Source organism: Ambystoma mexicanum, chromosome 9, assembly GCF_040938575.1.
Source record: "Ambystoma mexicanum isolate Mex_15411 chromosome 9, UKY_AmexF1_1, whole genome shotgun sequence".
Taxonomy (NCBI): Eukaryota; Metazoa; Chordata; class Amphibia; order Caudata; family Ambystomatidae; genus Ambystoma; species Ambystoma mexicanum.
The window spans coordinates 36,358,134-36,378,783 of record NC_090931.1 but is presented as its reverse complement, the minus strand read 5'-3'; positions in this window follow the sequence as shown (position 1 = coordinate 36,378,783).

Below are 20,650 nucleotides of genomic sequence, written 5' to 3'. Positions count from 1 at the left end.
CGAGAAAGGGAAAGTAAATATATAGTGGGGTTCCAGGGAGCAGAGAGAAAGAGAAAGTAAATATAGAAGGGTGATGGGGAGCAGAGGGAAAGAGAAAGTAAATATAGATGGGTGACGGGGAGCAGAGGGAAAGACAAAGCAAATATAGAGGGGTACCAGGGAGCAGAGAGAAAGAGAAAGTAAATATAGAGGAGTGCCAGGGATCAGAGAGAAAGAGAGAGAGTAAATATAGAGCGGTGCCAGGTAGCAGAGATAAAGAGAAAGTAAATATAGGGGGTGCCATGGAGCAGAGAAAAAGAGAAAGTACATATAGAGGGGTGCCAGGGAGCAGGGGCAAAGAGAAAGTAGGTATAGAGGGGTGCCAGGGAGCAGAGGCAAAGAGAAATGAAATACAGAGGGGTGCTAGGGAGCAGCGAGAAAGGGAAAGTAAATATAGAGGGGTGCCAGGGAGCAGGGAGAAAGAGAAAGTAAATATAGAAGGGTGATGGGGAGCAGAGGGAAAGAGAAAGTAAATATAGATGGGTGACGGGGAGCAGAGGAAAAGAGAAAATAAATATAGAGGGGTGCCAGGGAGCAGAGGGAAAGAGGAAGTAAATATAGAGGGTGCCAAGGAGCGGAGGGAAAGAGAAAGTAAATATAGAGGGCTTCCAGGGAGCAGAGACAAAGAGAAATTAAATATAAAGGGCTGCCATGGTCAGAGGGAAGGGGAAAGCAAATATAGAGGGGTGCCAGGGAGCAGAGAGAAAGAGAAAGTAAATATAGAGTGGTGCTAGGGAGCAGAGAGAAGGAGCAAGTAAATATAGCGGTGTGCTAGAGGGGGAGAATGTAAATATGGAAGTGTCCTAGGGAGCAGATTGAAATAGAGGGGTGCCTGGGAGCAGAGGGAAAGAGAAAGTAAATATAGAGGGGTGACAGGGAGCAGAGGGAAATAGAAACTAAATATAGAGTGGTGCAAGGGAGCAGAGGCAAAGAGAAAGTAATTATAGGGGGGTGTCAGGGAGCAGAGGCAAAGAGAAAGTAAATATAGAGGGGTGAAGGGGAGCAGAGGGAAAGAGCAAGTAAATATAGTGGAGTGCCAGTGAGCAGAGATAAAGAGAAAGTAAATATAGAGGGGTGCCATGGAGCAGAGAGAAAGAGAAAGTACATATAGAGGAGTGCCAGGTAGCAGAGACAAAGAGAAAGTAAATATAGAGGGGTGCCAGGGAGCAGAGGCAAAGAGAAATTAAATACAGAGGGGTGCTAGGGAGCAGCGAGAAAGGGAAAGTAAATATAGAGGGGTGCCAGGGAGCAGAGAGAAAGAGAAAGTAAATATAGAAGGGTGATGGGGAGCAGAGGGAAAGAGAAAGTAAATATAGAGGGGTGACGGGGAGCAGAGGGAAAGAGAAAATAAATATAGAGGGGTGCCAGGGAGCAGAGGGAAAGAGAAAGTAAATCTAGAGGGGGTCAGGGAGCAGAGGGAAAGACAAAGTAAATAAAGAGTGGTGTTAGGGAGCAGAGGGAAAGAGGAAGTAAATATAGAGGGTGCCAAGGAGCAGAGGGAAAGAGAAAGTAAATATAGAGGGGTGCCAGGGAGCAGAGGGAAAGAGAAAGTAAACATAGAGGAGTGCCAGGGAGCAGAGGCAAAGAGAAAGTAAATATAGAGGGCTTCCAGGGAGCAGAGACAAAGAGAAATTAAATATAGAGGGGTGCCATGGAGCAGACGGAAAGGGAAAGCAAATATAGAGGGGTGCCAGGGAGCAGAGAGAAAGAGAGGGTAAATATAGAGGGGTGCCAGGGAGCAGAGGGAAAGAGAAAGCAAATATAGAGGGGTGCCAGGGAGCAAAGGGAAAAACAATGTAGATCTAGAGGGGTGAGAGGGAGCAGAGGGGAAGAGAAAGTAAATATAGAGGGGTGAGGGGGAGCAGATGGAAAGAGAAAGTAAATATAGAGGGGTCCCAGTGAGCAGAGGGAATGAGAACGCAAATATAGAGGGGTGCCAGGACGAAGAGGGAGGGAGAAAGTAAATATAGAGGGGTACCTGGGAGCAGAGAGAAAGAGAAAGTAAATATAGAGGGATGCCAGGGAGCAGAGAGAAAGAGAGAGGAAATATAGAGGGGTGTCAGATAGAAGAGGGAAAGAGAAATTATATATAAAGGGGTGCCAGGGAGCAGAGGGAAAGAAAATGTATATTTAGAGGGGTGCCAGGGAGCAAAGGGAAAGAGAAAGTAAATATATAGAGGGGTGCCTAGGAGCAGAAGTTAAGAGAAGTAAATATAGAGGGGTGCCAGGGAGCAGAGGGAATGAGAAAGTAAATATAGAGGGGTGCCAGGGAGCTGAGGACAAGAGAAAGTAAATATAGAGGGGTGCCATGTTGCAGAAGGAACGAGGCAGTAAATATAGAGGAGGTGCTAGGGAGCAGATGGAAAGAGAAAGTAAATAAACAAGCGTGCAGGGGAGCAGAGGGAAAGTGAAAGTAAATATAGAGGGTGACAGGGTGCAGAGAGAAAGAGAAAGTAAATATAGAGGGGTGCTAGGGAGCAGAGGGAAAGAGAAAGTAAATATCGAGTGGTGCCAGTTAGCAGAGGGAAGGAGAAAGTAAATATAGAGAGGTTCCAGAGAGCAGAGTGAAAGAGAAACTAAATATAGAGGGGTGCTAGTGGGGGAGAAAGTAAATATAGAAGGGTACTAGGGAGCAGAGGGAAATAGAAAGTAAATATAGAGGGGTGTCAGGGAGCAGAGGCAAAGAGAAAGTAAATATGAGGGATGCCAGGGAGCAGAGACAAAGAGAAAGTAAATATAGAGGGGTGACGGGGAGCAGAGGGAAAGAGAAAGTAAATATAGAGGAGTGCCAAAGAGCAGAGGGAAAGAGAAAGTAAATATAGAGGGATTCCAGGGAGCAGAGGGAAATAGAAAGTAAATATAGAGGGGTGCCAGGGAGCAGAGGGAAATAGAAAATAAATATAGAGGGGTGCCAGGGAGCAGAGAGAAAGGAGAAACTAAATATAGGGCGGTGCTAGGGAGCAAAGGGAAAGAGAAAGTAAATATAGAGTGGTGCTGGGGGCAGATTTAAAGAGAAAGTAAATATAGAGTAGTGCCAAGGCGCAGAGTGAAAGAGAAAGTAAATATATAGGGGCGCCAGGGAGCAGAGGGAAAGAGAAAGTAAATATAGAGGGCTGTCAGTGAGCAGAGGGAAAGAGAAAGTAAATATAGAGGGGTGCCAGGGAGCAGAGGGAAGGAGAAAGTAAATATAGAGGGGTGCCAGGGAGCAGAGAGAAAGAGCAAGTAAATATAGATGGGTGCCAGTGAGCAGAGGATAGAGAAAGTAAATATAGAGGGGTGGTAGGGAATAGAGGGAAAGAGAATGTAAATATAGAGTGCTGCCGGGAAGCAGAGGGTAAGCGAGCGTAAATATAGAGTGGTGCAAGGGAGCAGAGGGAAGTAAATATAGAGGGGTGCCAGGGAGCAGAGGGAAAGAGAAAGTAAATATAGAGGGGTGCCAGGGAGCAGAGAGAAAAAGAAAGCATATACAGAGGGATGCTAAGGAGCAGAGGGAAAGAGAAAGTAAATATAGAGGGGTGCTAAGGAGCGGATGGAAAGAGAAAGTAAATATAGAGGGGTGCCAGGGAGCAGAGAGAAAGATAAAGTAAATATAGAGAGGTGCCAGAGAGCAGAGGGAAAGAGAACGTAAATAACGAGGGGTGCCATGGAGCAGAGGGAAGAGAAAGTAAATATAGAGCAGTGCTAGGGAGCAGAGGGAAAGAGAAAGTAATTAAAAGGGGTGCCAGGGAGCAGAGGCACAGATAAAGTATATATAGAGGGGTGCCAGGGAGCAGAGAGAAAGAGAAAGTAAATATAGAGGGATGCTAGGGAGCAGCGGGAAAGAGAAAGTAAATATAGAGGGGTGCCAGGGAGCAGAGGGAAAGAGAAAGTAAATATAGAGGGGTCCCAATGAGCAGAGGGAAAGAGAACGTAAATATAGAGGGGTGCCAGGGAGAAGAGGGAAGTTGAAGTAAATATTGAGGCATGCTAGGGAGCAGTAGCAAAGAGAAAGTAAATATAGAGGAGTGCCAGGTAGCACAGGGAAAGAGAAAGTAAATATAGAGGGGTACCAGGGATCAGAGAGAAAGAGAAATTAAATCTAGAGGGGTACCAGGGAGCAGAGAGAAAGAGAGAGTAAATATAGAAGGGTGTCAGGGAGAAGATGCAAAGAGAAAGTAAATATAGAGGGGTGCCAGGGAGCAGAGGGAAAGAAAAATGAAATATAGAGGGGTGCCAGGGAGCAGAGTGAAAGTAAAAGTAAATTTAGAGGGGTGCCAGGGAGCAGAGGGAAAGAGAAAGTAAATATAGAGGGGTGCCTGGGAACAGACGTTAAGAGAAAGTAAATATAGAGGGGTGCCAAAGAGCGGAGGGAAAGTGAAAGTAAATATAGAGGGGTGCCAGGGAGCAGAGGGAAGGAGAAAGTAAATATAGAGTTGTGCCAGGGAGCTGAGGGGAAGAGAAAGTAAATATAGAGGAGTGCCATGTTGCAGAGGGAACGAGAAAGTAAATATAGAGGAGGTGCTAGGGAGCAAATGGAAAGAGAAAGTAAATATAGAAGTATGCCAGGGAGCAGAGGGAAAGAGAAAGTATATATAGAGAGGTGACAGGTAGCAGAGAGAAAGAGAAAGTAAATATATATGGGTGCCAGGGAGCAGAGGGAAAGAGAAAGTAAATTTAGAGGGGTGCCAGGGAGCAGAGGGAAAGAGAAAGTAAATATAGAGGAGTGTGAGGGAGCAGAGGCAAAGAGAAAGTACATATAGAGAGGTGCCAGGGAGCAGAGACAAAGAGAAAGTAAATATAGAGGGGTGATGGGGAGCAGAGGGAAAGAGAAAGTAAATATAGAGGAGTGCCAGGGAGCAGAGGCAAAGAGAAAGTAAATATAGAGGGGTGCCAGGGAGCAGAGTGAAAGTAAAAGTAAATTTAGAGGGGTGCCAGGGAGCAGAGGGAAAGAGAAAGTAAATATAGAGGGGTGCCTGGGAGCAGACGTTAAGAGAAAGTAAATATAGAGGGGTGCCAAAGAGCGGAGGGAAAGTGAAAGTAAATATAGAGGGGTGCCAGGGAGCAGAGGGAAGGAGGAAGTAAATATAGAGTTGTGCCAGGGAGCTGAGGGGAAGAGAAAGTAAATATAGAGGAGTGCCATGTTGCAGAGGGAACGAGAAAGTAAATATAGAGGAGGTGCTAGGGAGCAAATGGAAAGAGAAAGTAAATATAGAAGTGTGCCAGGGAGCAGAGGGAAAGAGAAAGTATATATAGAGAGGTGACAGGTAGCAGAGAGAAAGAGAAAGTAAATATAGATGGGTGCCAGGGAGCAGAGGGAAAGAGAAAGTAAATTTAGAGGGGTGCCAGGGAGCAGAGGGAAAGAGAATGTAAATATAGAGGAGTGTGAGGGAGCAGAGGCAAAGAGAAAGTACATATAGAGAGGTGCCAGGGAGCAGAGACAAAGAGAAAGTAAATATAGAGGGGTGATGGGGAGCAGAGGGAAAGAGAAAGTAAATATAGAGGAGTGCCAGGGAGCAGAGGCAAAGAGAAAGTAAATATAGAGGGGTGCCAGGGAGCAGAGTGAAAGTAAAAGTAAATTTAGAGGGGTGCCAGGGAGCAGAGGGAAAGAGAAAGTAAATATAGAGGGGTGCCTGGGAGCAGACGTTAAGAGAAAGTAAATATAGAGGGGTGCCAAAGAGCGGAGGGAAAGTGAAAGTAAATATAGAGGGTTGTCAGGGAGCAGAGGGAAGGACAAACTAAATATAGAGTTGTGCCAGGGAGCTGAGGGGAAGAGAAAGTAAATATAGAGGAGTGCCATGTTGCAGAGGGAACGAGAAAGTAAATATAGAGGAGGTGCTAAGGAGCAGATGGAAAGAGAAAGTAAATATAGAAGTGTGCCAGGGAGCAGAGGGAAAGAGAAAGTATATATAGAGGGGTGACAGGTAGCAGAGAGAAAGAGAAAGTAAATATAAATGGGTGCCAGGGAGCAGAGGGAAAGAGAAAGTAAATTTAGAGGAGTGCCAGGGAGCAGAGGGAAAGACAAAGTAAATATAGAGGAGTGTGAGGGAGCAGAGGCAAAGAGAAAGTAAATATAGAGAGGTGCCAGGGAGCAGAGACAAAGAGAAAGTAAATATAGAGGAGTGTGAGGGAGCAGAGGCAAAGAGAAAGTAAATATAGAGAGGTGCCAGGGAGCAGAGACAAAGAGAAAGTAAATGTAGAGGGGTGATGGGGAGCAGATGGAAAGAGAAAGTAAATATAGAGGAGTGCAAGGGAGCAGAGGCAAAGAGAAAGTAAATATAGAAAGGTGCCAAGGAGCAGAGACAAAGAGAAATTAAATATAGAGGGGTTCCATGGAGCAGAGGGAAAGGGAAAGCAAATATAGAGGGGTGCCAGGGAGCAGAGAGAAAGAGAAAGTAAATATAGAGGGGTGCTAGGGAGCAGCCGGAAAGAGAAAGTAAATGTAGAGGGGTGCCAGGAAGCAGAGGGAAAGAGAAAGTAAATATAGAGGGGTGCCAGGGAGCAAAGAAAAAGACGAAGTAAATATACATGGGTGCCAGGGAGAAGAGGGAAAGAGAAAGTAAATCTAGAGGCGTGCTAGGGAGCAGTGGCAAAGAGAAAGAAAATATAGAGGTGTGCCAGGGCGCAGAGGGAAAGAGAAAGCAAATATAGAGGGGTACCAGGGAGCAGAGAGAAAGAGAAAGTAAATATAGAGAATGCCAGGGAGCAGAGAGAAAGAGAGAGAGTAAATATAGAGGGGTGCCAGGGAGCAGAGGAAAAGAGAAAGTAAATATAGAGGTCTGCCTAGGAGATGAGGCAAGGAGAAAGTAAATATAGAGGGGTGCCAGGGAGCAGAGGCAAAGAGAAATTAAATACAGAGGGGTGCTAGGGAGCAGCGAGAAAGGGAAAGTAAATATATAGTGGGGTTCCAGGGAGCAGAGAGAAAGAGAAAGTAAATATAGAAGGGTGATGGGGAGCAGAGGGAAAGAGAAAGTAAATATAGATGGGTGACGGGGAGCAGAGGGAAAGACAAAGCAAATATAGAGGGGTACCAGGGAGCAGAGAGAAAGAGAAAGTAAATATAGAGGAGTGCCAGGGATCAGAGAGAAAGAGAGAGAGTAAATATAGAGCGGTGCCAGGTAGCAGAGATAAAGAGAAAGTAAATATAGGGGGTGCCATGGAGCAGAGAAAAAGAGAAAGTACATATAGAGGGGTGCCAGGGAGCAGGGGCAAAGAGAAAGTAAGTATAGAGGGGTGCCAGGGAGCAGAGGCAAAGAGAAATGAAATACAGAGGGGTGCTAGGGAGCAGCGAGAAAGGGAAAGTAAATATAGAGGGGTGCCAGGGAGCAGGGAGAAAGAGAAAGTAAATATAGAAGGGTGATGGGGAGCAGAGGGAAAGAGAAAGTAAATATAGATGGGTGACGGGGAGCAGAGGAAAAGAGAAAATAAATATAGAGGGGTGCCAGGGAGCAGAGGGAAAGAGGAAGTAAATATAGAGGGTGCCAAGGAGCGGAGGGAAAGAGAAAGTAAATATAGAGGGCTTCCAGGGAGCAGAGACAAAGAGAAATTAAATATAAAGGGCTGCCATGGTCAGAGGGAAGGGGAAAGCAAATATAGAGGGGTGCCAGGGAGCAGAGAGAAAGAGAAAGTAAATATAGAGTGGTGCTAGGGAGCAGAGAGAAGGAGCAAGTAAATATAGCGGTGTGCTAGAGGGGGAGAATGTAAATATGGAAGTGTCCTAGGGAGCAGATTGAAATAGAGGGGTGCCTGGGAGCAGAGGGAAAGAGAAAGTAAATATAGAGGGGTGACAGGGAGCAGAGGGAAATAGAAACTAAATATAGAGTGGTGCAAGGGAGCAGAGGCAAAGAGAAAGTAATTATAGAGGGGTGTCAGGGAGCAGAGGCAAAGAGAAAGTAAATATAGAGGGGTGAAGGGGAGCAGAGGGAAAGAGCAAGTAAATATAGTGGAGTGCCAGTGAGCAGAGATAAAGAGAAAGTAAATATAGAGGGGTGCCATGGAGCAGAGAGAAAGAGAAAGTACATATAGAGGAGTGCCAGGTAGCAGAGACAAAGAGAAAGTAAATATAGAGGGGTGCCAGGGAGCAGAGGCAAAGAGAAATTAAATACAGAGGGGTGCTAGGGAGCAGCGAGAAAGGGAAAGTAAATATAGAGGGGTGCCAGGGAGCAGAGAGAAAGAGAAAGTAAATATAGAAGGGTGATGGGGAGCAGAGGGAAAGAGAAAGTAAATATAGAGGGGTGACGGGGAGCAGAGGGAAAGAGAAAATAAATATAGAGGGGTGCCAGGGAGCAGAGGGAAAGAGAAAGTAAATCTAGAGGGGGTCAGGGAGCAGAGGGAAAGACAAAGTAAATAAAGAGTGGTGTTAGGGAGCAGAGGGAAAGAGGAAGTAAATATAGAGGGTGCCAAGGAGCAGAGGGAAAGAGAAAGTAAATATAGAGGGGTGCCAGGGAGCAGAGGGAAAGAGAAAGTAAACATAGAGGAGTGCCAGGGAGCAGAGGCAAAGAGAAAGTAAATATAGAGGGCTTCCAGGGAGCAGAGACAAAGAGAAATTAAATATAGAGGGGTGCCATGGAGCAGACGGAAAGGGAAAGCAAATATAGAGGGGTGCCAGGGAGCAGAGAGAAAGAGAGGGTAAATATAGAGGGGTGCCAGGGAGCAGAGGGAAAGAGAAAGCAAATATAGAGGGGTGCCAGGGAGCAAAGGGAAAAACAATGTAGATCTAGAGGGGTGAGAGGGAGCAGAGGGGAAGAGAAAGTAAATATAGAGGGGTGAGGGGGAGCAGATGGAAAGAGAAAGTAAATATAGAGGGGTCCCAGTGAGCAGAGGGAATGAGAACGCAAATATAGAGGGGTGCCAGGGAGAAGAGGGAGGGAGAAAGTAAATATAGAGGGGTACCTGGGAGCAGAGAGAAAGAGAAAGTAAATATAGAGGGATGCCAGGGAGCAGAGAGAAAGAGAGAGGAAATATAGAGGGGTGTCAGATAGAAGAGGGAAAGAGAAATTATATATAAAGGGGTGCCAGGGAGCAGAGGGAAAGAAAATGTAAATTTAGAGGGGTGCCAGGGAGCAAAGGGAAAGAGAAAGTAAATATATAGAGGGGTGCCTAGGAGCAGAAGTTAAGAGAAGTAAATATAGAGGGGTGCCAGGGAGCAGAGGGAATGAGAAAGTAAATATAGAGGGGTGCCAGGGAGCTGAGGACAAGAGAAAGTAAATATAGAGGGGTGCCATGTTGCAGAAGGAACGAGGCAGTAAATATAGAGGAGGTGCTAGGGAGCAGATGGAAAGAGAAAGTAAATAAACAAGCGTGCAGGGGAGCAGAGGGAAAGTGAAAGTAAATATAGAGGGTGACAGGGTGCAGAGAGAAAGAGAAAGTAAATATAGAGGGGTGCTAGGGAGCAGAGGGAAAGAGAAAGTAAATATCGAGTGGTGCCAGTTAGCAGAGGGAAGGAGAAAGTAAATATAGAGAGGTTCCAGAGAGCAGAGTGAAAGAGAAACTAAATATAGAGGAGTGCTAGTGGGGGAGAAAGTAAATATAGAAGGGTACTAGGGAGCAGAGGGAAATAGAAAGTAAATATAGAGGGGTGTCAGGGAGCAGAGGCAAAGAGAAAGTAAATATGAGGGATGCCAGGGAGCAGAGACAAAGAGAAAGTAAATATAGAGGGGTGACTGGGAGCAGAGGGAAAGAGAAAGTAAATATAGAGGAGTGCCAAAGAGCAGAGGGAAAGAGAAAGTAAATATAGAGGGATTCCAGGGAGCAGAGGGAAATAGAAAGTAAATATAGAGGGGTGCCAGGGAGCAGAGGGAAATAGAAAATAAATATAGAGGGGTGCCAGGGAGCAGAGAGAAAGGAGAAACTAAATATAGGGCGGTGCTAGGGAGCAAAGGGAAAGAGAAAGTAAATATAGAGTGGTGCTGGGGGCAGATTCAAAGAGAAAGTAAATATAGAGTAGTGCCAAGGCGCAGAGTGAAAGAGAAAGTAAATATATAGGGGCGCCAGGGAGCAGAGGGAAAGAGAAAGTAAATATAGAGGGCTGTCAGTGAGCAGAGGGAAAGAGAAAGTAAATATAGAGGGGTGCCAGGGAGCAGAGGGAAGGAGAAAGTAAATATAGAGGGGTGCCAGGGAGCAGAGAGAAAGAGCAAGTAAATATAGATGGGTGCCAGTGAGCAGAGGATAGAGAAAGTAAATATAGAGGGGTGGTAGGGAATAGAGGGAAAGAGAATGTAAATATAGAGTGCTGCCGGGAAGCAGAGGGTAAGTGAGCGTAAATATAGAGTGGTGCAAGGGAGCAGAGGGAAGTAAATATAGAGGGGTGCCAGGGAGCAGAGGGAAAGAGAAAGTAAATATAGAGGGGTGCCAGGGAGCAGAGAGAAAAAGAAAGCATATACAGAGGGATGCTAAGGAGCAGAGGGAAAGAGAAAGTAAATATAGAGGGGTGCTAAGGAGCGGATGGAAAGAGAAAGTAAATATAGAGGGGTGCCAGGGAGCAGAGAGAAAGATAAAGTAAATATAGAGAGGTGCCAGAGAGCAGAGGGAAAGAGAACGTAAATAACGAGGGGTGCCATGGAGCAGAGGGAAGAGAAAGTAAATATAGAGCAGTGCTAGGGAGCAGAGGGAAAGAGAAAGTAATTAAAAGGGGTGCCAGGGAGCAGAGGCACAGATAAAGTATATATAGAGGGGTGCCAGGGAGCAGAGAGAAAGAGAAAGTAAATATAGAGGGATGCTAGGGAGCAGCGGGAAAGAGAAAGTAAATATAGAGGGGTGCCAGGGAGCAGAGGGAAAGAGAAAGTAAATATAGAGGGGTCCCAATGAGCAGAGGGAAAGAGAACGTAAATATAGAGGGGTGCCAGGGAGAAGAGGGAAGTTGAAGTAAATATTGAGGCGTGCTAGGGAGCAGTAGCAAAGAGAAAGTAAATATAGAGGAGTGCCAGGTAGCACAGGGAAAGAGAAAGTAAATATAGAGGGGTACCAGGGATCAGAGAGAAAGAGAAATTAAATCTAGAGGGGTACCAGGGAGCAGAGAGAAAGAGAGAGTAAATATAGAAGGGTGTCAGGGAGAAGATGCAAAGAGAAAGTAAATATAGAGGGGTGCCAGGGAGCAGAGGGAAAGAAAAATGAAATATAGAGGGGTGCCAGGGAGCAGAGTGAAAGTAAAAGTAAATTTAGAGGGGTGCCAGGGAGCAGAGGGAAAGAGAAAGTAAATATAGAGGGGTGCCTGGGAACAGACGTTAAGAGAAAGTAAATATAGAGGGGTGCCAAAGAGCGGAGGGAAAGTGAAAGTAAATATAGAGGGGTGCCAGGGAGCAGAGGGAAGGAGAAAGTAAATATAGAGTTGTGCCAGGGAGCTGAGGGGAAGAGAAAGTAAATATAGAGGAGTGCCATGTTGCAGAGGGAACGAGAAAGTAAATATAGAGGAGGTGCTAGGGAGCAAATGGAAAGAGAAAGTAAATATAGAAGTATGCCAGGGAGCAGAGGGAAAGAGAAAGTATATATAGAGAGGTGACAGGTAGCAGAGAGAAAGAGAAAGTAAATATATATGGGTGCCAGGGAGCAGAGGGAAAGAGAAAGTAAATTTAGAGGGGTGCCAGGGAGCAGAGGGAAAGAGAAAGTAAATATAGAGGAGTGTGAGGGAGCAGAGGCAAAGAGAAAGTACATATAGAGAGGTGCCAGGGAGCAGAGACAAAGAGAAAGTAAATATAGAGGGGTGATGGGGAGCAGAGGGAAAGAGAAAGTAAATATAGAGGAGTGCCAGGGAGCAGAGGCAAAGAGAAAGTAAATATAGAGGGGTGCCAGGGAGCAGAGTGAAAGTAAAAGTAAATTTAGAGGGGTGCCAGGGAGCAGAGGGAAAGAGAAAGTAAATATAGAGGGGTGCCTGGGAGCACACGTTAAGAGAAAGTAAATATAGAGGGGTGCCAAAGAGCGGAGGGAAAGTGAAAGTAAATATAGAGGGGTGCCAGGGAGCAGAGGGAAGGAGGAAGTAAATATAGAGTTGTGCCAGGGAGCTGAGGGGAAGAGAAAGTAAATATAGAGGAGTGCCATGTTGCAGAGGGAACGAGAAAGTAAATATAGAGGAGGTGCTAGGGAGCAAATGGAAAGAGAAAGTAAATATAGAAGTATGCCAGGGAGCAGAGGGAAAGAGAAAGTATATATAGAGAGGTGACAGGTAGCAGAGAGAAAGAGAAAGTAAATATATATGGGTGCCAGGGAGCAGAGGGAAAGAGAAAGTAAATTTAGAGGGGTGCCAGGGAGCAGAGGGAAAGAGAAAGTAAATATAGAGGAGTGTGAGGGAGCAGAGGCAAAGAGAAAGTACATATAGAGAGGTGCCAGGGAGCAGAGACAAAGAGAAAGTAAATATAGAGGGGTGATGGGGAGCAGAGGGAAAGAGAAAGTAAATATAGAGGAGTGCCAGGGAGCAGAGGCAAAGAGAAAGTAAATATAGAGGGGTGCCAGGGAGCAGAGTGAAAGTAAAAGTAAATTTAGAGGGGTGCCAGGGAGCAGAGGGAAAGAGAAAGTAAATATAGAGGGGTGCCTGGGAGCAGACGTTAAGAGAAAGTAAATATAGAGGGGTGCCAAAGAGCGGAGGGAAAGTGAAAGTAAATATAGAGGGGTGCCAGGGAGCAGAGGGAAGGAGGAAGTAAATATAGAGTTGTGCCAGGGAGCTGAGGGGAAGAGAAAGTAAATATAGAGGAGTGCCATGTTGCAGAGGGAACGAGAAAGTAAATATAGAGGAGGTGCTAGGGAGCAAATGGAAAGAGAAAGTAAATATAGAAGTGTGCCAGGGAGCAGAGGGAAAGAGAAAGTATATATAGAGAGGTGACAGGTAGCAGAGAGAAAGAGAAAGTAAATATAGATGGGTGCCAGGGAGCAGAGGGAAAGAGAAAGTAAATTTAGAGGGGTGCCAGGGAGCAGAGGGAAAGAGAATGTAAATATAGAGGAGTGTGAGGGAGCAGAGGCAAAGAGAAAGTACATATAGAGAGGTGCCAGGGAGCAGAGACAAAGAGAAAGTAAATATAGAGGGGTGATGGGGAGCAGAGGGAAAGAGAAAGTAAATATAGAGGAGTGCCAGGGAGCAGAGGCAAAGAGAAAGTAAATATAGAGGGGTGCCAGGGAGCAGAGTGAAAGTAAAAGTAAATTTAGAGGGGTGCCAGGGAGCAGAGGGAAAGAGAAAGTAAATATAGAGGGGTGCCTGGGAGCAGACGTTAAGAGAAAGTAAATATAGAGGGGTGCCAAAGAGCGGAGGGAAAGTGAAAGTAAATATAGAGGGTTGTCAGGGAGCAGAGGGAAGGACAAACTAAATATAGAGTTGTGCCAGGGAGCTGAGGGGAAGAGAAAGTAAATATAGAGGAGTGCCATGTTGCAGAGGGAACGAGAAAGTAAATATAGAGGAGGTGCTAAGGAGCAGATGGAAAGAGAAAGTAAATATAGAAGTGTGCCAGGGAGCAGAGGGAAAGAGAAAGTATATATAGAGGGGTGACAGGTAGCAGAGAGAAAGAGAAAGTAAATATAGATGGGTGCCAGGGAGCAGAGGGAAAGAGAAAGTAAATTTAGAGGAGTGCCAGGGAGCAGAGGGAAAGACAAAGTAAATATAGAGGAGTGTGAGGGAGCAGAGGCAAAGAGAAAGTAAATATAGAGAGGTGCCAGGGAGCAGAGACAAAGAGAAAGTAAATGTAGAGGAGTGTGAGGGAGCAGAGGCAAAGAGAAAGTAAATATAGAGAGGTGCCAGGGAGCAGAGACAAAGAGAAAGTAAATGTAGAGGGGTGATGGGGAGCAGAGGGAAAGAGAAAGTAAATATAGAGGAGTGCAAGGGAGCAGAGGCAAAGAGAAAGTAAATATAGAAAGGTGCCAAGGAGCAGAGACAAAGAGAAATTAAATATAGAGGGGTTCCATGGAGCAGAGGGAAAGGGAAAGCAAATATAGAGGGGTGCCAGGGAGCAGAGAGAAAAAGAAAGTAAATATAGAGGGGTGCTAGGGAGCAGCCGGAAAGAGAAAGTAAATGTAGAGGGGTGCCAGGAAGCAGAGGGAAAGAGAAAGTAAATATAGAGGGGTGCCAGGGAGCAAAGAAAAAGACGAAGTAAATATACATGGGTGCCAGGGAGAAGAGGGAAAGAGAAAGTAAATCTAGAGGCGTGCTAGGGAGCAGTGGCAAAGAGAAAGAAAATATAGAGGTGTGCCAGGGCGCAGAGGGAAAGAGAAAGCAAATATAGAGGGGTACCAGGGAGCAGAGAGAAAGAGAAAGTAAATATAGAGAATGCCAGGGAGCAGAGAGAAAGAGAGAGAGTAAATATAGAGGGGTGCCAGGGAGCAGAGGAAAAGAGAAAGTAAATATAGAGGTCTGCCTAGGAGATGAGGCAAGGAGAAAGTAAATATAGAGGGGTGCCAGGGAGCAGAGGCAAAGAGAAATTAAATACAGAGGGGTGCTAGGGAGCAGCGAGAAAGGGAAAGTAAATATATAGTGGGGTTCCAGGGAGCAGAGAGAAAGAGAAAGTAAATATAGAAGGGTGATGGGGAGCAGAGGGAAAGAGAAAGTAAATATAGATGGGTGACGGGGAGCAGAGGGAAAGACAAAGCAAATATAGAGGGGTACCAGGGAGCAGAGAGAAAGAGAAAGTAAATATAGAGGAGTGCCAGGGATCAGAGAGAAAGAGAGAGAGTAAATATAGAGCGGTGCCAGGTAGCAGAGATAAAGAGAAAGTAAATATAGGGGGTGCCATGGAGCAGAGAAAAAGAGAAAGTACATATAGAGGGGTGCCAGGGAGCAGGGGCAAAGAGAAAGTAAGTATAGAGGGGTGCCAGGGAGCAGAGGCAAAGAGAAATGAAATACAGAGGGGTGCTAGGGAGCAGCGAGAAAGGGAAAGTAAATATAGAGGGGTGCCAGGGAGCAGGGAGAAAGAGAAAGTAAATATAGAAGGGTGATGGGGAGCAGAGGGAAAGAGAAAGTAAATATAGAGGAGTGCCAGGGAGCAGAGGCAAAGAGAAAGTAAATATAGAGGGGTGCCAGGGAGCAGAGTGAAAGTAAAAGTAAATTTAGAGGGGTGCCAGGGAGCAGAGGGAAAGAGAAAGTAAATATAGAGGGGTGCCTGGGAGCAGACGTTAAGAGAAAGTAAATATAGAGGGGTGCCAAAGAGCGGAGGGAAAGTGAAAGTAAATATAGAGGGGTGCCAGGGAGCAGAGGGAAGGAGGAAGTAAATATAGAGTTGTGCCAGGGAGCTGAGGGGAAGAGAAAGTAAATATAGAGGAGTGCCATGTTGCAGAGGGAACGAGAAAGTAAATATAGAGGAGGTGCTAGGGAGCAAATGGAAAGAGAAAGTAAATATAGAAGTGTGCCAGGGAGCAGAGGGAAAGAGAAAGTATATATAGAGAGGTGACAGGTAGCAGAGAGAAAGAGAAAGTAAATATAGATGGGTGCCAGGGAGCAGAGGGAAAGAGAAAGTAAATTTAGAGGGGTGCCAGGGAGCAGAGGGAAAGAGAATGTAAATATAGAGGAGTGTGAGGGAGCAGAGGCAAAGAGAAAGTACATATAGAGAGGTGCCAGGGAGCAGAGACAAAGAGAAAGTAAATATAGAGGGGTGATGGGGAGCAGAGGGAAAGAGAAAGTAAATATAGAGGAGTGCCAGGGAGCAGAGGCAAAGAGAAAGTAAATATAGAGGGGTGCCAGGGAGCAGAGTGAAAGTAAAAGTAAATTTAGAGGGGTGCCAGGGAGCAGAGGGAAAGAGAAAGTAAATATAGAGGGGTGCCTGGGAGCAGACGTTAAGAGAAAGTAAATATAGAGGGGTGCCAAAGAGCGGAGGGAAAGTGAAAGTAAATATAGAGGGTTGTCAGGGAGCAGAGGGAAGGACAAACTAAATATAGAGTTGTGCCAGGGAGCTGAGGGGAAGAGAAAGTAAATATAGAGGAGTGCCATGTTGCAGAGGGAACGAGAAAGTAAATATAGAGGAGGTGCTAAGGAGCAGATGGAAAGAGAAAGTAAATATAGAAGTGTGCCAGGGAGCAGAGGGAAAGAGAAAGTATATATAGAGGGGTGACAGGTAGCAGAGAGAAAGAGAAAGTAAATATAGATGGGTGCCAGGGAGCAGAGGGAAAGAGAAAGTAAATTTAGAGGAGTGCCAGGGAGCAGAGGGAAAGACAAAGTAAATATAGAGGAGTGTGAGGGAGCAGAGGCAAAGAGAAAGTAAATATAGAGAGGTGCCAGGGAGCAGAGACAAAGAGAAAGTAAATGTAGAGGAGTGTGAGGGAGCAGAGGCAAAGAGAAAGTAAATATAGAGAGGTGCCAGGGAGCAGAGACAAAGAGAAAGTAAATGTAGAGGGGTGATGGGGAGCAGAGGGAAAGAGAAAGTAAATATAGAGGAGTGCAAGGGAGCAGAGGCAAAGAGAAAGTAAATATAGAAAGGTGCCAAGGAGCAGAGACAAAGAGAAATTAAATATAGAGGGGTTCCATGGAGCAGAGGGAAAGGGAAAGCAAATATAGAGGGGTGCCAGGGAGCAGAGAGAAAAAGAAAGTAAATATAGAGGGGTGCTAGGGAGCAGCCGGAAAGAGAAAGTAAATGTAGAGGGGTGCCAGGAAGCAGAGGGAAAGAGAAAGTAAATATAGAGGGGTGCCAGGGAGCAAAGAAAAAGACGAAGTAAATATACATGGGTGCCAGGGAGAAGAGGGAAAGAGAAAGTAAATCTAGAGGCGTGCTAGGGAGCAGTGGCAAAGAGAAAGAAAATATAGAGGTGTGCCAGGGCGCAGAGGGAAAGAGAAAGCAAATATAGAGGGGTACCAGGGAGCAGAGAGAAAGAGAAAGTAAATATAGAGAATGCCAGGGAGCAGAGAGAAAGAGAGAGAGTAAATATAGAGGGGTGCCAGGGAGCAGAGGAAAAGAGAAAGTAAATATAGAGGTCTGCCTAGGAGATGAGGCAAGGAGAAAGTAAATATAGAGGGGTGCCAGGGAGCAGAGGCAAAGAGAAATTAAATACAGAGGGGTGCTAGGGAGCAGCGAGAAAGGGAAAGTAAATATATAGTGGGGTTCCAGGGAGCAGAGAGAAAGAGAAAGTAAATATAGAAGGGTGATGGGGAGCAGAGGGAAAGAGAAAGTAAATATAGATGGGTGACGGGGAGCAGAGGGAAAGACAAAGCAAATATAGAGGGGTACCAGGGAGCAGAGAGAAAGAGAAAGTAAATATAGAGGAGTGCCAGGGATCAGAGAGAAAGAGAGAGAGTAAATATAGAGCGGTGCCAGGTAGCAGAGATAAAGAGAAAGTAAATATAGGGGGTGCCATGGAGCAGAGAAAAAGAGAAAGTACATATAGAGGGGTGCCAGGGAGCAGGGGCAAAGAGAAAGTAAGTATAGAGGGGTGCCAGGGAGCAGAGGCAAAGAGAAATGAAATACAGAGGGGTGCTAGGGAGCAGCGAGAAAGGGAAAGTAAATATAGAGGGGTGCCAGGGAGCAGGGAGAAAGAGAAAGTAAATATAGAAGGGTGATGGGGAGCAGAGGGAAAGAGAAAGTAAATATAGATGGGTGACGGGGAGCAGAGGAAAAGAGAAAATAAATATAGAGGGGTGCCAGGGAGCAGAGGGAAAGAGGAAGTAAATATAGAGGGTGCCAAGGAGCGGAGGGAAAGAGAAAGTAAATATAGAGGGCTTCCAGGGAGCAGAGACAAAGAGAAATTAAATATAAAGGGCTGCCATGGTCAGAGGGAAGGGGAAAGCAAATATAGAGGGGTGCCAGGGAGCAGAGAGAAAGAGAAAGTAAATATAGAGTGGTGCTAGGGAGCAGAGAGAAGGAGCAAGTAAATATAGCGGTGTGCTAGAGGGGGAGAATGTAAATATGGAAGTGTCCTAGGGAGCAGATTGAAATAGAGGGGTGCCTGGGAGCAGAGGGAAAGAGAAAGTAAATATAGAGGGGTGACAGGGAGCAGAGGGAAATAGAAACTAAATATAGAGTGGTGCAAGGGAGCAGAGGCAAAGAGAAAGTAATTATAGAGGGGTGTCAGGGAGCAGAGGGAAAGAGCAAGTAAATATAGTGGAGTGCCAGTGAGCAGAGATAAAGAGAAAGTAAATATAGAGGGGTGCCATGGAGCAGAGAGAAAGAGAAAGTACATATAGAGGAGTGCCAGGTAGCAGAGACAAAGAGAAAGTAAATATAGAGGGGTGCCAGGGAGCAGAGGCAAAGAGAAATTAAATACAGAGGGGTGCTAGGGAGCAGCGAGAAAGGGAAAGTAAATATAGAGGGGTGCCAGGGAGCAGAGAGAAAGAGAAAGTAAATATAGAAGGGTGATGGGGAGCAGAGGGAAAGAGAAAGTAAATATAGAGGGGTGACGGGGAGCAGAGGGAAAGAGAAAATAAATATAGAGGGGTGCCAGGGAGCAGAGGGAAAGAGAAAGTAAATCTAGAGGGGGTCAGGGAGCAGAGGGAAAGACAAAGTAAATAAAGAGTGGTGTTAGGGAGCAGAGGGAAAGAGGAAGTAAATATAGAGGGTGCCAAGGAGCAGAGGGAAAGAGAAAGTAAATATAGAGGGGTGCCAGGGAGCAGAGGGAAAGAGAAAGTAAACATAGAGGAGTGCCAGGGAGCAGAGGCAAAGAGAAAGTAAATATAGAGGGCTTCCAGGGAGCAGAGACAAAGAGAAATTAAATATAGAGGGGTGCCATGGAGCAGACGGAAAGGGAAAGCAAATATAGAGGGGTGCCAGGGAGCAGAGAGAAAGAGAAAGCAAATATAGAGGGGTGCCAGGGAGCAAAGGGAAAAACAATGTAGATCTAGAGGGGTGAGAGGGAGCAGAGGGGAAGAGAAAGTAAATATAGAGGGGTGAGGGGGAGCAGATGGAAAGAGAAAGTAAATATAGAGGGGTCCCAGTGAGCAGAGGGAATGAGAACGCAAATATAGAGGGGTGCCAGGGAGAAGAGGGAGGGAGAAAGTAAATATAGAGGGGTACCTGGGAGCAGAGAGAAAGAGAAAGTAAATATAGAGGGATGCCAGGGAGCAGAGAGAAAGAGAGAGGAAATATAGAGGGGTGTCAGATAGAAGAGGGAAAGAGAAATTATATATAAAGGGGTGCCAGGGAGCAGAGGGAAAGAAAATGTAAATTTAGAGGGGTGCCAGGGAGCAAAGGGAAAGAGAAAGTAAATATATAGAGGGGTGCCTAGGAGCAGAAGTTAAGAGAAGTAAATATAGAGGGGTGCCAGGGAGCAGAGGGAATGAGAAAGTAAATATAGAGGGGTGCCAGGGAGCTGAGGACAAGAGAAAGTAAATATAGAGGGGTGCCATGTTGCAGAAGGAACGAGGCAGTAAATATAGAGGAGGTGCTAGGGAGCAGATGGAAAGAGAAAGTAAATAAACAAGCGTGCAGGGGAGCAGAGGGAAAGTGAAAGTAAATATAGAGGGTGACAGGGTGCAGAGAGAAAGAGAAAGTAAATATAGAGGGGTGCTAGGGAGCAGAGGGAAAGAGAAAGTAAATATCGAGTGGTGCCAGTTAGCAGAGGGAAGGAGAAAGTAAATATAGAGAGGTTCCAGAGAGTAGAGTGAAAGAGAAACTAAATATAGAGGGGTGCTAGTGGGGGAGAAAGTAAATATAGAAGGGTACTAGGGAGTAGAGGGAAATAGAAAGTAAATATAGAGGGGTGTCAGGGAGCAGAGGCAAAGAGAAAGTAAATATGAGGGATGCCAGGGAGCAGAGACAAAGAGAAAGTAAATATAGAGGGGTGACGGGGAGCAGAGGGAAAGAGAAAGTAAATATAGAGGAGTGCCAAAGAGCAGAGGGAAAGAGAAAGTAAATATAGAGGGATTCCAGGGAGCAGAGGGAAATAGAAAGTAAATATAGAGGGGTGCCAGGGAGCAGAGGGAAATAGAAAATAAATATAGAGGGGTGCCAGGGAGCAGAGAGAAAGGAGAAACTAAATATAGGGCGGTGCTAGGGAGCAAAGGGAAAGAGAAAGTAAATATAGAGTGGTGCTGGGGGCAGATTTAAAGAGAAAGTAAATATAGAGTAGTGCCAAGGCGCAGAGTGAAAGAGAAAGTAAATATATAGGGGCGCCAGGGAGCAGAGGGAAAGAGAAAGTAAATATAGAGGGCTGTCAGTGAGCAGAGGGAAAGAGAAAGTAAATATAGAGGGGTGCCAGGGAGCAGAGGGAAGGAGAAAGTAAATATAGAGGGGTGCCAGGGAGCAGAGAGAAAGAGCAAGTAAATATAGATGGGTGCCAGTGAGCAGAGGATAGAGAAAGTAAATATAGAGGGGTGGTAGGGAATAGAGGGAAAGAGAATGTAAATATAGAGTGCTGCCGGGAAGCAGAGGGTAAGCGAGCGTAAATATAGAGTGGTGCAAGGGAGCAGAGGGAAGTAAATATAGAGGGGTGCCAGGGAGCAGAGGGAAAGAGAAAGTAAATATAGAGGGGTGCCAGGGAGCAGAGAGAAAAAGAAAGCATATACAGAGGGATGCTAAGGAGCAGAGGGAAAGAGAAAGTAAATATAGAGGGGTGCTAAGGAGCGGATGGAAAGAGAAAGTAAATATAGAGGGGTGCCAGGGAGCAGAGAGAAAGATAAAGTAAATATAGAGAGGTGCCAGAGAGCAGAGGGAAAGAGAACGTAAATAACGAGGGGTGCCATGGAGCAGAGGGAAGAGAAAGTAAATATAGAGCAGTGCTAGGGAGCAGAGGGAAAGAGAAAGTA